Source organism: Capsicum annuum, chromosome 1, assembly GCF_002878395.1.
Source record: "Capsicum annuum cultivar UCD-10X-F1 chromosome 1, UCD10Xv1.1, whole genome shotgun sequence".
NCBI lineage: Eukaryota > Viridiplantae > Streptophyta > Magnoliopsida > Solanales > Solanaceae > Capsicum > Capsicum annuum.
Window position 1 is genome coordinate 205408670 of NC_061111.1, and position 17460 is coordinate 205426129.

Sequence of the window (17460 nt, forward strand, 5' to 3'; positions counted from 1 at the left end):
TAGGGGTCCAACCTCTACCCCCAGTTGGGAGAGTGCCAATAACGTGCGACGGGTAAAGACATTATATTTATGTGACCCTCATCTATTAGGTACTCAAACCAGAACGGTGGAGCCCTCATCTAATAGGACAAGCCACCTCATCTACCCTTGGGTCATATATAGGCTATAATGCATAATATCTATTCTCGTAAGCATTTTACCCACATAAAGAAGTATACTTTGGTCATACGACCATCATTACCTCTAATTAGCATTATTTAATCAATCAAACAAACTTTCATAACATAATCTCTTTCTCATTTAATTCACACCAACCATTCATCCAATACTTGGAAGATGTGGTATTGGACCATAATACTAATCAATACAAGGATATCAAAATTCCAATATCAAGTTTACCATCTCAAATCTTCAACATGGGTTTAAATAATACTTCACACATAATGATTTGCTTCACATAATTCTTTAAAATTATCATGAATTAGAAACTTAACCCAAATTATAATCCTGAATACACCTACACCCAAATCATGAATAATACATCCATCTTATAATTCAAGAAATCAATATGACATGATCATGATTCAACACACATGGAAAAATATAATTATTTCCAACATCAATTAACATAACACAATATCACAACATCACACTTCACTTATCTTGACCTTACAATAATTCATTACACCAATTAACATAATTACATAATTCAACATGCTTCTTGAAGTGACTTTATCATGAACACAATAAGGTCAACACACACTATGGTCTAAACTTGAGCCTTTGTCATCAAATCATAATACACAACATATCATAATTCATTTGCTAAAGTCTTTCAACAACATGCTATGATGACCCTATTTTTTCACTTAGGCATTTTCACAAACACATGGGAAGCAAGATCTTATACTTGGATAGGAACACATTATTTTCTTCTTTACCACAACAATCAACTTCAACATATTACTTCTTCTTTACCACAACAATCAACTTCAACATATTACTTCTTCTTTACCACAACAATCAACTTCCATTCAAAGACTACAACACCAAATTCACCATCACAAGGCCTCAACATGAATTTCTACTTTACTACTCATATAATCAATAATTTCATACCAATCTTGCACTTAATCATTTATTAGAAACTTAATCAACAATTTAATCATAAATACACTTAAATCAATTCATGGTTAATACATACATCTTGTAGATCAAGAACTCAACATAAGGTTCATTTACATCATCCCACAATTAACTAGCTTTTTATGAATCTTGAGTCAACTCATGTAACTACAACTTATTCTAACATCAAAATCAAGATTTAACTAAGATCTAACATATGATCTATAAAGTCAACTACTTGAAATGTTCATCAATAATAGAAACAAAACTTAGAATTTTGTAACCAAATTATGTATTAAAACTTAACAACAACAAGATCTTCAGCTTCACTTCACATAAATCATGAAAATCTCATAATCAAAAATCTTTGAATTTTAGAAAAGGATTCTTGAGCTTCTTGGGTGAAAGGAACCCAAGAATCAACACTTGCATTCCTTAGTTCTTGATTCTATGAAGATTTACGGTTGAATTTTCTTGAACTTGAATCTTCAATTGAAAGAACTTCACTTGTTCTTGAGAGAAATGGAGGAAAAGGAGTATAATCTGATTGAAATGATGAATAATTTAGTGGTTGGGGACTTATATAGGGGTGAAAAAAACTTAAATACCCCTAATGAAATAAATAAAGTCAAATCTCTCCCTAAGTTACTGGTTTGATAGACTGAAGTAAATTGGTCATAACTTTTTACTTAGATGTGCAAATTGGATGAAACCAATTTCATAGGAAAGAGGACTCAAATAGATTTTTATTGATATATCTCTCATAGTTCAAAATACACAAGTTATGATCGTTTGAAGTTCACCCTGAAATGTTGGAAAAAACACTGGGCAAGCACTGGAGTTAGCAGGCTTCGCTTGCTAATCGCCTGGAGCTACTGTTTTGGGCACCCAAACGTGCCCTTACGCCATTCTAAAAATTCCAAAACTCACGAAATAATTCATCAAAGTTGACAAGTTTATGGAATGGAAAAAATTTCAACACTTAGCCAAATTTTTGAGTGATAAGTTTCTCTTGAGAAGCTTAAGAAGGCTTTATCAACTCGGAAAACTTACAGGGTATTACAAATATGAGAATGAACAACATACTAACATACCATGACTATAATATTAACTTCACAATTTAAATGTTAGACATGAGATTTACATCAATCAACATACACATTACTCTATTCTACTTGAATCTCGTATATTCTTAACTTGAATATTCAAACAACAATACATTTATGGATGTAATTCAATTTAAACCATGTAAAAATCATAACTTAAATTTAAAAAGAGGTTATTGGACTCCAAGGGTGGAAATGGACCTAAGGATGAACATTTAGCATACCTTAGTTTGCCAATTTGAGAAAGTTCTTGATGAATTCTTGGGGATTGATCTTGAATATTTAAGAGATAAAACTTGTTCTTGAAAAGGAATGGTTTTGAATGGGGGAAATTTTGAGAATAAAGTAGTAAGTTATGCTTTTAGGACACTAAATCCCATGTTTTAGATTAGTTGGGTTAAGCAAAAGGACTGAAATGCCCTTGAAAAATATGACTAAAAGCTGTAAATTTTGGGAGCATGCTTTAGAGAGTGCGTCACATACTCTGGAGCGCCGGAATGGAGCATGCACTGCATACTACATGTCATGCCCTCTCAGGGGTAAAATAGAGCGTGCATCTCATGCTAATCACGTGCAGCTACTATTTTGGACTCCCAAACATGCCCTAACGCTTGTTCAGAAATTTTAAAACTCAATCGGGATGTACTATCATCAAACCTGATCATGAATCAACTTCAAAAATTAACGTGCCAATACCGGTAAGGTAAAAAATTAAATCATCAAAGTTTGGGGGCTTTAAGAATGACTAAGTCTCAATACTTAGTGAAATCTTTCTAAGTCTTGGACCCTCTTTAACATGTTATAGTAAGCTGAAATGAGCTAGGATTTCACGGGGTCTTACAGAATGAATACAAAACATTGCAATAAGAGTTCAAATAGATGAGTCATCTATTGGAACATGCGACGCATCTGTGGAAATAGATGGCTGACATGTTGCAATACATGGGTCATCTGTTGGAATAAATAAAACCAGCATTGATACTGGTTTTATTTCTTTCTACAATTGCTCCATTCGTTCCAATAGCTAATTCATCAGTTACAACAATATAGGAAACTGTTGCAACACCACCAACACCACCAACGACATTAACAACAACATAAAAAATGAAGAAACAACACCATATATTCGAAAACCATCAACAACATAAACACCAGATGTTCCAACAAGACAAACACCCCCAACAACAACAACACCAGTAAAGAAACAAATGAAAGATATAAAATAAATATACTGACAACAAGACTTTTTAAGTTCTCCCAAATGACTTTTTTTGAATATTGTAATAAAAACAATGGTTTATTTATTCAAGACTTAAAAGTCACCTTTCCTTCAATTTTCTTAATAAACAGGATATTGATAATAGAAATGATCAATAAAAACAACAGATGCAAATATCTAATTTAGATAACATACAAAGAAGAAGATGAGAAGGAAAGAATAATAGTGAACCATACCTGCAATGTTAAAAAACAAAGGGATCAGAACACCCATTTAAGTCGAGAAAATATATAGGTCGGTTCTAAAAGAGAGAAGAGAGAGTTAATTTATGGATGAAGGAGAGAGAATTTGAGACATGGGTTTTTAATGTTCATTAATAACTTTGAGGGGCACGAGGAGATGGTGACATTGAATAGACAAGATAAGACTACTCAAGGAAGAGATTTTTGAATTATCCATGAAATACTTTTTACCTTCTTACTATTTTATTTTTTTTATCTCGAACAAGAAATTGCTTTAAATAAAAGAACTTAAAATATATAAGTCATATGTTGCAACAGATGTCAATTTTAGTTTGAAAATTTTCAATGGTCCAGTCATCAGTAGAATTAGATGACAACATCTATTTGATAATTTATAACAGATAGGTAATCTGTCGTAATAGATTCATTAATCTATTTGATCAATTCCAAAGATATGCCATATGTTGCAACAGTTTGAACATTTATTTTTATACAATTTCAATTAACTTCATGTGTTCAATTACAACTTCAATTGATTTAGCTCCAGCTAGGAATAATTTGATAGGTTCAACTATATTGCATGATGTTGGTATTGCGTTCTTCCTGACATGAGTCTTCAATTTTTCCATCTCAGTTGAAATGGTTTATATTAGCTTATTATTTGAAATACCTAAATCATTCAGCTAAAACTAGGGATGAGTTCACAGGGTCAACTAGATAGCATAATGTTGGTATTGTGTTCCTCCTAACCCGAGTTGTCAATCAACTAATATGAGTGGAAATGATTCATATTGGCTTATTATTTTAAATATCTAAATTTATTTATCTACAACTAGGGATGAGTTAATAGGGTCAAATATATTGTATGATGTTGGTATTGTGTTTCTCTAGACCAGAGTCATCAATTGATCAATCTGAGTTGAAACAATTCATATTAGCTTATTATTTGAAATACCTAAATTGATTTAGCTAAAACAAGGGATAAGTTGATAAGGTCAACTATATTCTACGATGTCAGTATTGTGCTCCTCCTAACCCGAGTAGTCAATCAACCAATTTGAGTTGAAATGATTTATATTATCTTATTATTTTAAATACATACATTGATTTAGCTACAACTAGGGATGACTTGATAGGATCAACTATATTGCATGATGTTGATATTGCGCTCCTCCTGACCCAAGTCGTCAATCGACCAATCTGAGTTGAAATGATTCATATTAGCTAATTATTTGAAATACCTAAATTGATTTAGCTACTATTAGGGATAATTTTATATGGTCAACTATATTGCATAATGTTAGTATTACGCTCCCCCTGATCTGAGTCGTCAGTCGACCTATCTGAATTATAGTGATTCATATTATCTTATAATTTGAAATACCTAATTTATTTAGCTACAACTAGGGATGAGTTGATAGGGTCAACTATATTGTAGGATGTTGGTATTGCGCTCCTCTGACCAGAGTCGTCAATCAACGAGTCTGAGTTTAAGCCATTCACATTAGCCAATTATTTAAAATACCTAAATTTATTTATCGATAACTATGGATGAGTTGATAGGGTCAACTATATTGCATGATGTTGGTATTGTTCTCTTCTTGACTCGAGTCATCAATTGATCAATTAGAGTTGAAACGATTCATATTAGCTTATTATTTAAAGTACCTAAATTTATTTCGCCACAACTAGGGGTTAGTTAATAGGTTCAACTATATTGCATAATGTTCATATTGTGCTCCTCCTGTCCCAAGTCATCAATCGACCAATCTGAGTTGAAATAATTCATATTATATTATTATTTAAAATACCTACATTTATTTAGCTATAACTAGGTATGAGATGATAGGGTTAACTAAATTGCAGGATGTTAGTATTGCACTACTCCTAACCTGATTTGTCAATCGACAAATCTGACCTGAAATGATTAATATTAGCTTATTATTTAAAATATCTGTAATACCCCGTACTTCTACCTAGCTTGAAATCATCCCAAGAATGTTAGAAACTTTTGTTGAAATATAAATCTACTTTTGTACATGTGGTATTTTCAAGATTTTCACTTTTTTTTCATGTGGGAAATCATATAAGCTTTCCATCGATACCAATTTCATCAATATCCGATATCGGACGAGAGAGTTATGCTCGAAATACGGAAGGCAGAAAGACCACCCCGGTGCGACAGTGAAGGCCAACGGACCGTAAGACAAGCGACGGACCATCGATCAAGACTGTTGCAACGAGGCAGTGACTCAGCTCTCTGGCTGAGTACGACGGAGAGGTCCAATGGACCGTCAACACATAGACGGACCGTCACACCCCACTGTCACACCAAGGCAGTAGGTCCCAGTTTTGTTCAAAGTCTAACGGTGAGTCCGACGGACCGTTGGCCCAGCGATGGACCGTCGCACCCCACCGTCGCATGTTCTACTCAGTTATTTTATGTTCTTTTAAAAGGGGCATTTTGGTATTTTACCACCCACTTATATATACCCAGTTATATTCGACCTCAGCTTATTTGTTCATTATTCTTTCACAATAACAAAATTAGGATTTTCTCTCTAAGATTAATCCCCAAGAACAAAATCCAAATCTTTTTCAAGAACTAAGAGATTCCAATCCTTACAGTTCAAGAACTTCAAGAAAATCAACCCAGGTATGCAAATTGTTCATTCATGAATTCCTTTCGTCCATGAAGCCCAAGGATCTCTTTTCTAAGTTCAAGTTTATGGATTTTCTTTATGAATTTCATGTTGGGTTGCTGCTGTTCATGTTGATAATGACTAACTGAATTTTAATCCATGTTTGGTGATAAATTTTATGTGGAATTGATTAGTAAAGATGTAGGTTCATGTAAACCTAAGATTAAAACCCTTGGATAATGAAATTAGAGATGAATCATGATGTTTGACTGTTGTATAATGTTGTTAACACATACTATGCCTATCATGTGTTTGATTAAATGCCTTTGTAAAGAAAAGTGCCCAACTTGCATGATATCATGAAATCCCTAATTATGTACAAGTTTATGCATATCATATGTTTGATGAAGTGCTTCAATAAATGAATTGTGGATTATGATGTTGATCATATGTTCATATAAGTCATGTTAAGTCAGTTTCTTTCCATCAAGTCCTGGGGGTACTTATACCCGAAACATTAGTTGTGTGCCTAGAGCCATCTCATATTTTCATGATACTCTCAGACAAGCCATAATCCTTAGACTTTAGACAGTCTTATGATTCAGGAAATCTCAGAAATCTCAGTAACTTCAGTACTCTCAGTCAGTCCTCAAAACTCAGTAGCATTCTGTCAGTCTACAAAACTCAGTAAACTCAGTTTAGCTCCGCTAAATAATACCACTAGTATCAGTTCAGTTCAGTTAATCATTTTAGTGTCTTCATATGGGAGTAGTATTCAGCACCGAGCGAGCCTAGGGATGGGGACTCACCCGCTAGATAGGACTGAGATCCCTAGAAGCAACCCTTAAGTTCCAGAACTACGTAGCTATTGTATGTACGAGATGTCACCCGTTAGATAGGACTAACCCTAAATAGTTGTCTTTATCAGTGGTGCGGTACTGACACCATTCAAATGGGGTTACAGATTGGACCCCAATTAGATTAGTATGGGGCATTTCAGTTAGATGACCACTTCCCACCGTCTCAGTTTCAATCTCAGTCTCAGTCTCAGTAATGGAACTCAGATAGTTCTTCATATTTCAAGATTGTCAGATAGAGTCAACTCAGATACAGTACGAAGCTCAGCTAGTTCTATCAGATTTAGGACTGTCAGATACAGTCACTTATGTTATTATATATATAAGTTATTAGAACTCATGTTATCAGCATTAAGCTTCAGGACTATCAGATACAGTGAACCAGACAAGTTCGTCATAATTAGAACTATCAGACACAGTTATTCATGTATCAATAACATAGTATTAGTCCCTCAGTATTTAGTAATACAGTATCAGTCTTTCTTAGTATTAGTAAACTCAGATGACCGTAATTTAGTACTCAGACTTAGTACCCAGTGTTAGTATTATCTCAGTTTTAGTTACATAGTCATGCATATATTCTCACGATCATGATATTTAGCCTGTTATTATTGTTCATGCATATGAACCCTATGCATTTAGCCTATCTCACAAGCATATCAGTACATTCAATCGTACTGACGTATTTGCACTATGGTGCTTTATACCACAGGTTTAGAGATACGAGTTCCAGAGAACCAGTAGCATTCCAATCTCAGCAGTCAGAGTATGAAGTTAGCCCTTATCATTCGAGGAAATGATCATTACTTTATTATGTCATTAATTAATTTATTAGTTGGAGTTAGTTGGGGACATGTCCCATCAACTCCTTATTCAGACAGTCTAGCGGCTTTCAGACTATCATGTTTAGTTGTTTTAGGTATTTCATACCCCACACAGATGTTATATTTTTATCTGATATTATGTCGCAGTTTTGAAACTTATGGCCTTTCAGCTTATTTTTCCACATTATACAGTATATTATGTAGTATACAGGTACAAATATCAATCATGGGTTAGCTTGTGGTCCTTCGGGGTCATGAGCACCGTGTAGCATTTTGAGTACCAAATTTGGGGCGTTACAAACTTGGTATCAGAGTCTAAGGTTCAACAGTGTCCTAGGAAGTCTGAAAAGTCACATCTAGTAGACTCTTGTACATATGTGTGTTGTGCACCACACTTATGTGCATGAGGCTATAAGATGTTTTAGGAACAATTTCCCTTCTTTCATGTCTCAGATCATTCTATGGAAAGGTTCCCTAAGAAACTCATGTAGATTCTCATCATGCTTCACGCATGTCAACTTTACCTTACTTCCAAGGTAACAAAAACAGAGAAGCTCAAAGTCCTAGAGATAGGGATTTCTCAGGCAGTCCCCATAGATAGCTATGGGATTTCCCACAAACTCAATAGTACCCCTTCGGTTCAGTTATGTTCCAAAGTTGTACAGATTTCATGCATGAACATGAGAGCTTATTCTTGAACCCAAATTTAGATATGCCACCAGATCCCTTCTCAGAACCCTATGATAGCATAGACCTAGAGTTAGAAGCATGAACCCAGGAGTTTAGCAGTAGTAGAGTTGGGATAATGTTATCCAGGTTGAACAAATTATGGATTCATGGGGATAGTTTAGTTGTACCAAAGCAAATCAATAGGCTTTAACAGTGCTAGCAAGAATTTAAGTTTATCGATTTGAAATTTGGCATGAAGGTGTGGATGTGATATTAGTAGTATATAAGGAAACAGGAGCAGGTAATATGTTTATTAAGGCAAGCATGTGTCGAACAGAGTGTAAGTATGTGGTGATGATTGTGGTTTAGTTCAGAGCTTAGTAATCAATGTTCATTCTCAGAATTCAGTATTTTTGTATCAGTCTGAACCTCAATTATCAGTATTCAATTATCAGAAACCAGCATTCAGTTCCAGTAAAAATCTCAGTTATAGTCTAAGTTATAATGCCAACTTCAGTTTAGTAATAGGATCAAGAACTCAGTTCAGTTCCAGACTTACTTGACCAACGTTACAACTATCATTTAGTCGGTCAGTGGTATTTTACTACCTCAGTCTACAGAATGTTTCCAAATCATGTTAGATGCCTAGCCTTGCATTCTTGAGGTGATACAGTTTTGCTCATTCATGCTCAGTTACCTCATGTTATCCAGTCAATCATTACCTCCCATGCATAATATTTTACAGCCTTAGTCCAGTTATTCAGACTAAGTACAAACAGTCTCACATGCCCAGTATTTAGCTATCAGTTATTTAGTTAATCAGATAAGTTAGTATATTTATGCATTCGTGCTCAGCGCCTCATAAATCTTTCAATAGTCTCAATTGTAGTGCATGAAGCTTAGTTACTTCATCTTAGATGATGTTCATATGCCTTAACTCATCTTATCGAATCTCAATCAGCTTATGATTTTCTTACTCGGCTGTCTTATACAGATAAATGCATACATTTTGGTTTCCATGTCCCCCGCTATGCACCCTAACCGGCAACTCATAAAAGAATGTAATCATTCTAAGATGAACCAATCAGATAGATGTAAGCTCAGGTCAGTTCATATATCATGGCTCAGTCTTAGATCTCAGATAATTATTTACGATTCAGTTCCTAGGTATCTTGCGCATCGCCTCAATTTCCCTCAGTAGCTCAGCCAAGACAGTATTCCTAGGGGACCTAGTGTCCCAAGGGGGAGATATGCTATGATCCCCCGAGCTTTCATAACATAAGCGTCCCATTCTTTCTTCACATGATGAATCCAGTTAGAGTAGGGATACTCATAAGTTATCCCTCTAATTCAGATCTCAGTCGTGAGCCATGAATGTAGGTGCTCAGTTCAGTTCACGAAATTCAGTTTATATGTCAGGTTTCAGCCTTAGTCATGTTCTCAAGTTCCGTTCATGCATACTTCTAGCATAATCATGGGGTCATCAGTACTTTTTAGTTTACGTAACAGTTTTTCTTGAACTTACTTAGTTCCATGTTCAAATACTATTATAAACTTGGTATTCATTTCATGTTCAGATCCCCATTACAAACTTGGTACTAAGTACCCTTGCATATTCAACCATGCATTCATATATCAGTTAAGGCATGTAATTATGCATCATACATACATTCTCATTGTGAGAAATTCAATTCATTAGAACATCCAGTCATGTATTCATGAGTCAATTATCCATGCATCAGATATGCATGAATTCAGCTTATCAGTCATGCATCAGATATGCATGTTCAATATGTTAAATTAAGGTATTCAGTCATATCAGTCATGAAATCATATTTCGATAGTGTATGTCTTGTGCATACTTCAGTTGATCTTTTTTCCCATCTAAGTCAGCTCCATTCGAGGACGAATGTTCCCAATGGGGAGATATTGTAATACCCTGTACTTTTACCTAACTTAAAATCATCCCAAAAATGTTAGAAATATGAATCCACTTTTGTACACGTAGTATTTTTAATATTTTCACTTTTTGTAACATAGGAAATCAAATAAGCTTTTCATCGATACAAATTTGATCAAAATTCGATATCGGAAGAGAGAGTTATGGCCGAAATATAGAAGGAAGCAAATTCACCCAGGTGCAACGGTAAAGGCCGACGGACCGTCGACCACGACCGTCGCATCGAGGTAGTGAGCCAACTCTCTTGCTAAGTACGATGGAGAGGTCCAACAGACCGTCAACCCAGATACGAACCGTCGTACCCCACTATAGCACCAAGGTAGTAGGTCCCAGTTCTGTTCTCAGTCCGACGGTGAGTCTGACAGACTATCAGCCCAGCGACGAACCATCACACCCCACCGTCGTATGTTTATCTCAGTTATTTTAAGTTGCTTTAACAGGGATATTTTGGTCTTTTACCACCCACTTATATATACCCAGTTATATCTGACCTCAGCTTATTTGTTCATTATTCTTTCACAACAACAAAATTAGGGTTTTCTCTCTAAGATTAATCCCAAAGAACAAAATCCAAATTTTCTTCAAGAACTAAGAGATTCCAATGCTTCAAGTTCAAGAACTTCAAGAAACTCAACCCAGGTATGCATAGTGTTCATTCATGAACTCTTTTCGTCCATGAAGCCCAAGGATCTCTTTTTTAAGTTCAAGTTTATGGATTTTCTTTATGAATTTCAAGTTGGGTAGTTGTTGTTCATGATGATAATGACTAACTGAATTCTAATCCATGTTTGGTGATAAATTTCATGTGGAATTGATTAGTAAAAATGTAGGTTCATGTAAACCTAAGATTACTTGGATGATGAAATTAAAGATGAATCATGATGTTTGATTATTGTATAATGTTGTTTAACCATACTATGCCTATCATGTGTTTGATTAAATCCCTTTGTAAAGAAAAAGTGCCCAACTAGCATGATATCATTAAATCTCCAATTATGTACAAGTTTATGCATATCACATGTTTGATGAAGTGCTTCAATAAATTAATTGTGGATTATGCTGTTGATCATGTGTTCAAGTAAGTCATGTTATATCAGTTTTATTCCACTGAGTCCTGGGGGTACTTGTACCCGAAACATTAGTTGTGTGCCTAGAGTCATGTCATGTTTTCACGATACTCTCAATCAAGCAATGATCCTTAGACTTCAAACAGTCTCATGACTCAGTAAATCACAAAAATCTCAATAACTTCATTACTCTCAGTCAGTCCTCAGAACTCAGTAGCATTCCGTCAATCAACAAAACTCAGTAAACTCAGTTTAGCTTCACTAAACAAAACCAATAGTATCAGTTCAGTGTCTTAAGATGGGAGTAGGATTCAGCACCGAGCGAGCCTAGGGATGGGGACTCACCCGCTAGATAGGACTGAGATCCCTAAAAGCAATCACTAAGCTCCAGAACTACGTAGCCAGCATAGATACGAGATGTCACCAATTAGATAGGACTGACATACTCAGCAATTACCTATTAGCAAATTTAAATGTATAGGACTGATCCCAGGGGTCACCCGCTAGATTAAAACTGACCCCATAACAGTTGTCTTTATCAGTGGTGCAACACCCTTCCAACTGGGGTTACAGGTTGGACCTCAGTTTGGGGCATGTCGGTTAGATGATCACTATCCACAGTCTTAGTTTCAGTTTCAGCATTAATCTCAGTAAAAGAACTTAGATAGTTCTTCAGATTTCAGGATTGTCATATACAGTCAACTCAAATACAGTACGAAACTCAGCTAGTTCCATCAGATTTAGGACTCTCAGATACAGTCATTCATGTTATCAGTTATATATCAATTATCAGAACTCATGTTATCAGTATTTAGCTTCAGGACTGTCAGATACAGTCAACCAGACCAGTTCTTCATAATCAGAACTGTCAGACACAGTTATTCATGTATCAGTAACATAGTATCAGTCCCTCGATATTTTGTAATACAGTATCAGTCTTTCTCAGTATTAGTAAACTCAGATGACCGTAATTCAGTACTCAGACTCAGTACCCAGTGTCAGTATGATCTCAATTTTAGTTACGTAGTCATGTATGTATTCTCACGCTCATGATAGTTAGTCTGTTATTATTGTTCATGCATATGAACCCCATTCATTTAGCCTACCTCATATGCATACCAGTACATTCAATCATACTGACGCATTTGCACTATGGTGTTTTATACCATAGGTTTAGAGACACGAGTTCTAAAGGACCAGTAGCATTCCAGTCTTAGCTATCAGATTTTGAAATGAGCCCTCATCATTCTAGGACATGATCATTACTTTATTATGTCATTAATTAATTTATTAGTTGGAGTTAGTTAGGGACATATCCTATCAACTCCTTGTTCAGACAGTTTAGAGGCTTTCAGACTATCATGTTCAGTTAGTTATTTCAGGTATTTTATATTTTTATCCGATATTATGTCGCAGTTTTGAATCTTATGGTCTTTCAGTTCATGTTTTCGCATTATACAGTATATTATGCAGTATACAAGTGCAGATATCAATCATGGGTTAGCTTGTGATCCTTCGGGGTCATGAGCACCATGTAGCGTTTCGGGTACTAGATTCGGGGCGTTATAATATCTAAATTGATTTTTCTACAATTAGGGATGAGTTAATAAGGTCAGCTATATTGCATGATGTTGGTATTGTGTTCCACCTGACCCAGGTCGTCAATCGACCAATCTGAGTTGAAACGATTCATATTAACTTATTATTTAAAATACCTAAATTGATTTAGCTTCAACTAGGGAGGAGTTTATAGGGTCAACTATATTGCATGATGTTGGTATTGCGTTCGTCCTGACCTGAATCATTCATCAATCAATCTGAGTTGAAACGATTTATATTAGCTTATTATTTGAAATACCTAAATTCATTTAGCTACACTAGTGATGAGTTGATAGGGTCAACTATATAGCATGATGTGGTATTGTGTTCCTCCTGACCAGAGTCGTCAATCGATCAATCTGAGTTGAACCAATTCATATTAGCTTATTATTTGAAATACATAAATTGATTTTTCTACAACTAGGGATGAGCAAATTATTCGGACCAAATTAATATTTTCAAAACTTTTCATTCTTATCCAAAATACATACCAACCCACACAAATCATTCATTTGTGGGAAAAATGTTACATCCTTTCAAATCTCGAGTTCTCGCTTTCTTCTTTCTCTCTCAACAATTCAGACATCAACTACTCAACAAATTTCTCAACCTTTCCCAACAGATCGATTTTCTTCCCATTTTCGATGACATAATTGTTATTTTCGACTTCATTCTTACTTGTATCCGTCGTTTTCTCCATCTTTGCAGGTAACATAGTTCAAGAAGAGCTCTACATTTGTTTTTTTTTTTTCTAAAAATTAGGGATCTTTAGTTAATGATGAAAAAGAAGACATTTAGTTGTATTATCTTTGAGAATGGGTTAACAATTTTGAGTTTTGGTGATAAAATCGTAGGAAGAATAGACAAAACCCTAGTTTTTATTTCATTGTTCCCTTCACAACCCTACTCTGCAACATACTATCGTCCCCAGACCCCACTTGTTGTTGTTGTTGAAGCATGTTGTTCTTTGTACTGGGATACTAACCCAAGAATGGAAAGAGGCCTAATAATATGCTCTCTTAGTATAAATCTGAGTACTAAATTGCAGAGAAGTCCAGGAATCCGTTGGATTAGCATAAAAGGAGAAGTATGTGGGTAAGTGAACTTAAAAATACTTAAGACAATGTGGGTGGAACATAATGGATCTCTGGATAAACTTTTCAATCTTGGTGGTGGGCATTATAGTACAATGTTCGAGTGCCTTCAAAACTTCGAAGATGAGCCATGCAAGATTTATTTTGAGGGAAGATCTGTAATGATGCAAAAAGTCTATAACACCATTTAAAATATTCATTTATCTCATACTCAACTTCTTTTCTCTTCTACTATCAATGTGATACTTTATGTGCAACCCAACATTATAATGATATTTCATTTATAAGACTTATCTTTTAATTTCTGGAAGAGAAAACTTACACCCTTCTCCTCCCCTTGCCCACGGATGACATAGTGTGAGAGCTTGTATTTATCATAGGCTAGCTTTGGCGATAAATGTACACTCTTCCAAAAATGCACATTTACTACAATTGTTCAACGCACCCATCCAATTTCAACTTAATGAGATATAAGATAACAACTTGATGAACAAATGATAGTAATTACAGTACCACAAAAAAAAAAAAATCAGCATTTTAGGCGTTTTGGCTGGCGTTCTGTGTAGAGGAAGCAAGGGGGTTCGATCCCGTGATATCAAGATCGAGTTAAAACTCGCCTCTCCAATAGTGCGCACTGAGTAAGTGGGATTCAATCCTGTGGCATCAAGGTTGGGTTCAAACTCGCCTCTCACATAGTGAGTGCTATGCAATTGGGAATTGATCCTGTGACATCAACATCTAGTTAAAACTTGCCTCTTAAGAAGTACGTGTTGAGAAATTGGGATTCGATCTCGTGACATAAAGATCGAGTTAGAACTTGCCTCTCAACCAGTGCGTCACTCCACCTCTTTTGACGATGAATGCATTTAGTATTTAAATAATGCTAAATATATTTTAAAAATATAGAAATAATAAATTGAGTTTAGTCAGATGACTACATATTTATGTGAGTCGTTCACACTTATATTGAATTTAGTCAGATGACTAAACTTAATATACTATTTGTATATAAATTTGTAGTCATCTGAATCAACTCAATATATTATTTGTATATTTTAAATATATATTTTGCAGTATTTAAAGAATAAATTCATTCATCGTCAAAAGAGATGGAGTGACACATCGGTTGAGAGGCAAGTTTTAACTTGATCTTGTTGTCACAGGATCGAATCCCAATTGCACAACATGCACTTCTTGAGAGGCAAGTTTAACTCGATGTTGATGTCCCATGATCAAATCCCAATTGTATAACATGGACTGTTTGAGGGGCGAGTTTTAACTCGATCATGATGCCACTGGATCGAATCCAACTTGCTCAACACGCACTATTTTAGAGGTGAGTTTTAACTTAATCTTGATATCACAGTATCGAACCCCCTAGCTTTATCTACACATAGAACGCCAGCCAAAACGACTAAGATGATTTTTTTGGTGAGACTGTAATTAATTATCGTTTGCTTATCAAGGTGCTATCTTATAAACCATATATCTCATCTTATTAACAATTGTTCAAAGCACCCTTCCACTTTAAACTTTTACGTGTCTGACATTAGGGTTTACTTCTAATGTTTTGTTTAAACATTCCAGATTCACCCACCCCAGAAGAAACAAAAAAGTAATGATTGTGGTCGGAAGTCATGAAATTGAAAAAGTTTATAATAGAAAAAGAATCTAAAAAGATGAAAACCTAGAGAATTATTCTAAGTTGTAAAGTACTCTCCACTTTTCGCCACCTTTTCATAAAAACTAAAAAAGTGGTATGTGTTGCATCCATGTTAATTGTTACTACTACAAGATATTTAATTGTGCAGGAAAAGTATTAGTGTACTTCACAAGTTCGCATGTACACAAACACATAGGAGAAACCATATTCCTCTATTATTTTTGCTTTCTTGAGTACAAATACAACCTCAAAATTTATTGAATAACTCAACTCGGTTCTCTTCCAAATTAGCACCATTTCCCATAAATGTCACACTGCCATTAATGATAAGGACAAGAAAATCACCCAAGGAAGTTCCAGGAAAGGATTCGCGTGAGTAAAAGGTGGCCAGAAAATGTTAGCTACACCTACAAAGGTGTGTGCCAACGTACACAGGAAATAGGTTGCCAAAATCCGTGAGCCCAATCGTGGCCCTTACCTCTGGCTTTGTACACTTGAGACTTCTTATGATGCTGCTGTGGATTATGATGCTATTGCACATAAATTTTATGTGCCACCCATTTCCCCATGTACGTTGGCAAACACTCTTGTACGTTGGTGCAACTAGAATTTTCAGGATCACCGTTGCCTCTTGTGAAGCCTTTCCTGGAATTTATTTTGCCGACTTCGTTGGCCTTCTTCTTGTTATAGCAGTGTGACACTCACTTCAGGGAAATGGGATTGATTAGGAGGAGAACTGAGTTGAGTTGTTAAGTATGTTTTAAGGCCCGTATTTGTAGTTAAGAAAGCAGAAAATAGAGAAACTTTGTTTCTCGTACGTGTATGTTGACTTGTGAAGTTCACTGATACTTGTCAAGCGCAATTGGACATCTTGGTAGTAGGAGCAATTAACATGGATGCTATGATTTCGCATGAATATTTTTTTAAAAAGGACATTATGCAACTCTGTATGCACTCCCAACATGCTATAAGTCATGGAGAGCATCTACTTAAGTTAGATCATTCCAAAGATCTAATTCTGTTTTTTTTTCTAGCCTCGAAAGTCGAGGAAATTGAAAGAAAACAAGAAACTGTTTACAAATAGAATGTGTAATCCATCAAGTACCCAGATATGGGAAGTCAAAGGTTTTCACAAACTCTTTAAATTAAACATAAAACCACTATTTAGCATAAAAGTAAAGCAGGTCATATCATCATTGTGATACAATACTACAACAAAATATTACAAATAGTGATATCAAACTTTCATTAAATTAGTAAATTTCAGAAATAGGAGTACTTAATATTGTTCGATATTCTTGATTTTAGGCACCTAATGTTACAAGATCAAAATATGCAAATAAAACTATACAAATCACTGGTGAGATATTCTGACATTAGGCACCTAATTTCT

General features: G+C 35.1%; 1 long non-coding RNA gene across 5 annotated transcripts in view; it reads right to left on the reverse strand.

Annotated features, from left to right (window-relative positions):
• Positions 1–1594: 1594 nt before the first annotated feature.
• The window catches only part of LOC107856998, a 40938-nt gene continuing 25072 nt past the window's right edge, over positions 1595–17460 (reverse strand). For 3 of the 5 annotated variants that reach the window (XR_007053227.1, XR_007053216.1, XR_007053215.1), the window contains one exon: positions 3516–3686. This is a non-coding gene — a long non-coding RNA (uncharacterized LOC107856998). Of the gene's footprint in view, positions 1669–2409; positions 2889–3515; positions 3687–17460 lie in introns of those variants that run through there. The other 2 variants (XR_007053224.1, XR_007053226.1) reach the window with 2 other exon arrangements.